The sequence below is a fragment of the Nerophis ophidion genome, linkage group LG25 (genome assembly GCF_033978795.1).
Source record: "Nerophis ophidion isolate RoL-2023_Sa linkage group LG25, RoL_Noph_v1.0, whole genome shotgun sequence".
Lineage (NCBI taxonomy): Eukaryota > Metazoa > Chordata > Actinopteri > Syngnathiformes > Syngnathidae > Nerophis > Nerophis ophidion.
Window position 1 is genome coordinate 37299923 of NC_084635.1, and position 7958 is coordinate 37307880.

The window sequence follows — 7958 nt, forward strand, 5'->3', positions numbered from 1 at the left end:
GCGCCATCTTTTGAACGAGTTCGCTCACTGCAGTTCCTGCCATGCCCTTCTGTTTAAAGCTTTCAGCCGGAAGTACAAACGCCATTCCGTATTACTAAAACTGTTTATACTCACTAAAGTGTCCCATGTGTGATGTGTACAGGGAGTGTTTTCATGCATATTCTAAGATGTTAACGAGTGTCTGTGTTAGTATTATTAACTCACACTTTCTTTGGTATTCCCCCCAAGTCTTCTGTCTTTTCTTTTTACCAACACATCAAATCAAAAGACTCACCTGAGAACGGCAAGGAGGTCTGAGCGTTTGTTGAAGGCTGACGTTTGATAAAGTGAGCTGAGAGACTTGACTGCATGTCCGCCAGAAGTGTGAGCGAGAGGCAACATCCATAAAAGCTGCATGAGAAGACAAAGCAGGCGCTCAGAAAGCAGGACAGATTACTTTCATCCACTGAAGAAACAAACATTGATTGCTGGAAAAAATGTTTAAAAAATAAGACACAGGCAATTGATTAAAGGTTGATTTGCAATGCAGACTCACACTAAGCACTTCACCTTATCGATGACTTGTGAGCACTTCCAGTGTGATAATGTTCGTTGTTGATTGGGATTTATTAGGTTTGAGTGTTGGAATCTCAGTGACCTTACAGATTTACTTCAGTTATTTATTTCTCTGCTGAATACGAGCGGATTAAGATGGCATCTTCAAGAACATTATAGGTAATTTGGTGTCGCCATGGCAACGATGGAGGAGCTTTTATTTCAAGTATATGCCAGAGAACAATTTCAAGCAGAGGTCCACCAAGTTATCCAGGCCAAGGACCCCCGAAGTGATGTAGAGATGAAGTGGGGACCCCCTGCTTTGGTATCTTGTATGAAATTGGGTTTTAAAATACGCTGGTTCTAAATGTACTTTGTGAACCACTTTTTTTTTATATTTATTAACATTTGTAATATATCTTTTTTTGATAATATAAAAATAAAAACAATTATTAATAATATAAATTTTGTATGTATATAATGTACATAATATATTAATATATATATATATATATATATATATACATATATATGTACAGACATTTTTTTAGTAGAAAAATTTGATCTAAATGATTTATTTTTTATTTATAAATATGTGTGTAAAGGGGACAAGGGGTAGAAAATGGATGGATATATATATATATATATATATATATATATATATATATATATGTATATATACATATATATATATACATACACATATACATACATATACACATATACATATATATATACACATATACATACATATACACATATACATACATATATACACATATACATACATATACACATATACATACATATACATACACATATACACACATATACACATATATATATATACACATATACACACATATACATATATATATATATATATATATATATATATATATATATATATATACATATATACATATATACATATATATATATATATATATATATATATATATATATATATATATATATATATATATATATATATATATATATATATATAATGGGTCGGAATAGCTCGGTTGGTAGAGTGGCCGTGCCAGCAATTGGAGGGTTTCAGGTTCGATTCCCACATCAGCCATCCTCGTCTCTTGACACTTTACCCACCTGTTTCAAGTGCCACCCAAAAACTGGTTTAAATGCAACTTAGATATTGGGTTTCCCTATGTAAAGCACTTTGAGTCACTAGAGAAAAGCGCTACATAAATATAATTATTCTATATGTACACACGAATACATATATATATATACATACATGTATATATACATATATATACATACACACATATATACATACATACATGCATGTATATACGTACATACATATATATACATACATACATGCATATATATACGTACATACATATATATACATACATACATACATATATATATATATATATATATATATATATATATATACATATACATACATATATATACATAGAATAGCTTAACATACTTCACTACACACCGCAGGAGGATACGTTAGCTCACCACTAACAGCTAGCTAGCAACCTGAATGTAGACAAACGCCATGGTTGGATCTACACCTGACATCCACTGTAATGATACCGAGTACAAGAGCGTATTTAGTCGATACAACTATGATTAGATTGATTTTTTTATCATCACATTTATATTTTTTAAAATATATATTATGTTTATAAATTCAGGAGATACGTCCTTGGACACCTGAGGACTTTGAATATGACCAATGTATGATCCTGTAACTACTTGGTATCGGATCAATACCTAAATTTGTGGTATCATCCAAAACTAATGTAAAGCATCCGAACAAGAGAAGAATAAGTGATTATTACATTTTAACAGAAGTGTAGATAAAACATGTTGAAACGGAAAACAACCAGATGTTAAAATAAACATTTTTTACAGCTTGTCCCTCATAATTTTGACAAAATAGAATGATAAATGACATAATATGTTACTGCATACGTCAGCAGACTAATTAGGAGGCTTTGTTTGTTTACTTACTACTAAAAGACAAGTTGTCTTGTATGTTCGCTATTTTAAAGAAGGACAAACTTGCAATAATAAACTTATGTTTAATATACCCTAAGATTTTGTGTTAAAACAAAGTTAATAATGCCATTTTTTGTGGTCCCCTTTTTTTAGAAAATAACCGAAAAGTATGAAAATACTTTTTAGTACCGGTACTAAAATATTGGTATCGGGACAACACTACATTGGAGAAGAGACAAGCGGTAGAAAATGGATGGATGGATGGCTGAATTGGTCGGGGCCTGTGAGCCGGTGTTCAGTCTGCAGCCGGACGTGACGTCGCAATAAAACAAAAGGTATGCAAATGTGGCACCGTTTGATATCACGATACCAGGTGGTACTGCCTATAAAATAACCAAATTCGGTACACGCCGCTATGTGGACCTCAGGTACTTTTTCTTCCTAAATTAAACAGGTGTAAGAAATGTGTTTATAGTTCTTGAATAGAGGTGTGTGTGTGTAGGTGTGTGTTGTCTGACAGATATCAACAGCGAGGGGAAGTGTGTGTGTGGGGGGGGGGGGGTGTCTTTTCATTTCCTTGAACTTGAAGTTGCATCAGTAACTTTTCCTTCCTGCCATCCATTAATTTTCCTCTGGCGTTGCTGTCACCGCTGACATTGATGGCGCCCGATGTCTCAATAATGAAACGCGGGAGGAATGTTTTCTTCCACTTTGAAGAAAACTGGCCGCCGCTCGATGGCGGTTTGAAACTGAAATACTGTTGTGCTTTGTGTCTGTGTGGGACTCCCTGGGTAGTAAGTCTGCTGGTGTTTGGAATCTCCAGAAAAGAGCCCTCGATTGTTTCTGACCAAATAAAGGACGGCGTCTAACGTCTCCTGCAATTAACGCAGCCTCGTGAATATTTGTCCAAACGGGGGTCAAAATGTGGCGTGACCGGGGCCCGGTATCGGTATTGATCCTTGGCTGGTTCTCCCCTCTGAGGTTCCACATGTAACCATCAATCAGGAGCAGCAATCCCTGTCTCCAACATCCACTGATGGAATATTGACAAATTATGACATTTGAAAAGAATGATGGCTGCCCTGAAATGTTGTAAATCTATGAGGCCACTTGTTAACTGTCCGCCGCCTCCGGCATTTTTTTTTACCGGATAGAAAAATGTCGGATTGACGGGTAGATAACAAAGCTTGTGAAAGTTCTTTACGATGGGGAGAGGGAGAGGGGAGTCCAACTAAGTCAAGTGTGTCAGATGTAGAGCTGGGTATTGGACCAGAACAACCCAAAACCAAGTAATATCAAAACTGCTTCTGTCAAACGATACCTGCAATCCGTTCTTTTTGTACCCACATCAAGAACAAAATACTGTTTCTATTTTTTTTGCTCACAGACAATCACTGCAAGCGTACTTTGATTCAATGCACCATGTGATTGGTCCACCACCACAACAACAAGAGTTTGGATGGTGGTAAAGTGGGTGGAAGCAATGCAGAATTGGCTGGTCATCATTCTGATGTACACACACACACACATTATATGTATTATATATATATATATATATATATATATATATATATATATATATATATATATATATATATATATATATATATATATATATATATACACACATATATATATATATATATATTTATATATATATATATATATAAATGGGTTGTACTTGTATAGCGCTTTTCTACCTTCAAGGTACTCAAAGCGCTTTGACACTACTTCCACATTTACCCATTCACACACTGATGGAGGGAGCTGCCATGCAAGGCGCCAACCAGCACCCATCAGGAGCAAGGGTGAAGTGTATTGCTCAGGACACAACGGACGTGACAAGGTTGGTTCTAGGTGGGATTTGAACCAGTGACCCTCGGGTTGCGCACGGCCACTCTCCCACTGCGCTACGCCGTCCCTATATGTGTGTATATATAGTATATATTACAGTTGGTACAAAATGCGGCTGCTAGACTTTTGTCAAGAACAAGAAAGTTTGATCACATTACGTCTATACTGTATATACCTTTATATACATATATACATACATATATACCTATACTGTATATACCTTTATATACATATATACATATACTGTATATACCTTTATATACATATATACATACATATATACCTATACTGTATATACCTTTATATACATATATACATACATATATACCTATACTGGCTCACCTGCACTGGCTTCCTGTGCACTTAAGATGTGACTTTAAGGTTTTACTACTTACGTATAAAATACTACACGGTCTAGCTTCATCCTATCTTGCCGATTGTATTGTACCATATGTCCCGGCAAGAAATCTGCCTTCAAAAGACTCCGGCTTATTAGTGATTCCCAGAGCCCAAAAAAAGTCTGCGGGCTATAGAGCGTTTTCATTTCGGGCTCCAGTACTCTGGAATGCCCTCCCGGTAACAGTTCGAGATGCTACCTCAGTAGAAGCATTTAAGTCTCACCTTAAAACTCATTTGTATACTCTAGCCTTTAAATAGACTCCCTTTTTAGACCAGTTGATCTGCCGTTTCTTTTATTTTCCTCCTATGTCTGTCCCACTCTACCTTGTGGAGGGGGTCCGGTCCGATGACCATGGATGAAGTGCTGGCTGTCCAGAGTCGAGACCCAGGATGGACCGCTCGCCTGTGTATCGGCTGGGGACATCTCTACGCTGCTGAGCCGCCTCCGCTTGGGATGGTTTCCTGCTGGCTCCGCTGTGGACGGGACTCCCGCTGCTGTGTTGGATCCGCTTTGGACTGGACTCTCGCGGCTGTGTTGGATCCACTATGGATTGAACTTTCACAGTATCATGTTAGACTTGCTCGACATCCATTTCTCTCGGTCCCCTAGAGGGGGGGGGGGTTGCCCACATATGTGGTCCTCGCCAAGGTTCTCATAGTCATCATTGTCACCGATGTCCCACTGGGTGTGAGTTTTCCTTAACCTTATGTGGGCCTACCGAGGATGTCGCAGTGGTTTGTGCAGCCCTTTGAGACACTAGTGATTTAGGGCTATATAAGTAAACATTGATTGATTGATTGATATAAACACATATACATACATATATACACATATATGTATATATGCACATATGCATGTATATGTATGTATATGTATCTGCTGATGAACTCTTGGAGTTATTAAATTTTTTTTTAAAAAGCTGATACTGATGCAAAAAAAGGCCGATAGCGCTATAAATGATTCCCGAGCGCGGCCACCGTTGCTGCTCACTGCTCCCCTCACCTCCCAGGCAGTGGAACAAGGGGATGGGTCAAATGCAGAGAGTCATTTAGTGTGTGACTATCAGTGGTACTTTAACTTTATTGGTAGATCCCTGTTGAAAACGGCTATAAATCCTGCTAAAGTCAGTCAGACTTCCTTGGCAGAGGTCGGAGCCTCAATCAGGGAACACAAGACAATATCGCGAACAATCAGTATGAAATGATAAAAGCCTTACAGAGGAACTTCATTGGCAGACCAACCCAATGGCGCTCGCTCACACTACATTTCCTGCGCTAATTTCCCCTCCTCCTCTGGTTATTGCCCACGACTGGGGTTTTAATGATTGCATCTGGCGCCGCCACAAATTAATTCCTGCCGCTCTGGCAAAAAGTCGTTCCCCACCTGATTATGCAAAGCAGGCCTATATTCTCCCTTTGAAGTGGAGTGAAAGCTGCTTAGAGATTCTCCCCTCGAGGAACCGAGGCAGCACGGGGAAACGTCAACAAACCAGGAGTTCACTGGGAGGTCAGCAAGATGGCGGCTTGTTTCGTACCCCGACTTCATGGCCACGCGTCCTTTTTGGCGTCGCCTCGCCGTGTGAGCGCACTTAAAGAGGTTACAAAAGTAGAGAAGGTAATAAAAAGGTGTGTGTGTTCACCCAGGAAGAGGGAATGAGACGGGTGTTCCTATTTCAGCAAAGTAATGTAATGTTTCTCAAATATGGTCAGTGGCCTTTTTATGCGGGGAAGAGAAAACATCAACATTTCTTTCTGCAATACAAACCAACCCTATTATATATTTCACATCCAGAAATCTAATATTTTTAATTCCAAACAACCATCATATTTAGTACTAATTGTATCTTATTTTAGCTACTTATTTGCCAAACTCTTTAGTTAGTGTAGTCAAATTTGTCAAAGCACAAGCTTTGAAGAAACTGGAACACAACAAACTCATTTTAGCGGACTGGTCAAATCATGGCATGATAACGTAAAAATAGAGACAACTTCAGATTGTTTAAAAACGGAACAAGGACATTATGAAAATGTACAAATCAGGTTTCTTTTACACTTCCAATTTGCGGTTAATAGTATTCTATCTTCATTTGTCATTATTTATACTTCATGATTAAATGATGTGATAATGTTCATCATGAAAATAGGCGGAGTTGAGTATGGCAGAGTTTTAAAATGCTCCCATTGGGTATGATGATATCAATATCAAATTACAGGATCTTATTAATGTAATTTACTAATTTCCCTAACATAATGTGGGTTTTTTTGTACATGTGTAGAATTATCTACAACAAAACCTGTGAATTAGACTCATTTCAATAATCACACATTAAGTTAGAAGGGGATACATATTTTTTTGGGGCATATTTATGTGCCCCCATAAAGAAAACAATATACACACACACACACACACATACATAGTGAAGTGAATTAAATTTATATAGGCTTTTCTCAAGTGACTCAAAGCGCTTTACATAGTGAAACCCAATATCTAAGTTACATTTAAACCAGTGTGGGTGGCACTGGGAGCAGGTGGGTAAAGTGTCTTGCCCAAGGACACAACGGCAGTAACTAGGATGGCACAAGCGGGAATCGAACCTGCAACCCTCAAGTTGCTGGCACGGCCACTCTACCAACCGAGCTATGCCGCCCATGATTGGCTATAAAAACAGCTTCCTAAAAAATGCTCAGTCTTTCACAAGAAAGGATGGGGCGAGGTACACCCCTTTGTCCACAACTGTGTGAGCAAATAGTCAAACAGTTTAAGAACAACCTTTCTCAAAGTGACATTGCAAGAAATTTAGGGATTTCAACATCTACGCTCCATAATATCATCAAAAGGTTCAGAGAATCTGGAGAAATCACTCCACGTAAGCGGCATGGCCGGAAACCAACATTGAATGACCGTGACCTTCCATCCCTCAGATTGAAGGTGCAAGCGGGGATCGAACCTGCAACCCTCAAGTTGCTGGCACGGCCGCTCTACCAACCAAGCTATACCGCCATCCACATATATACATGTATATACTGTATATATACACACATATATATATATATATACACACACACACACACACATATGTGTATATATATATATATATATATATATATATATATATATATATATACACATATATATATACACACATACATACGTATGTATGTATATATATACTGTATACACA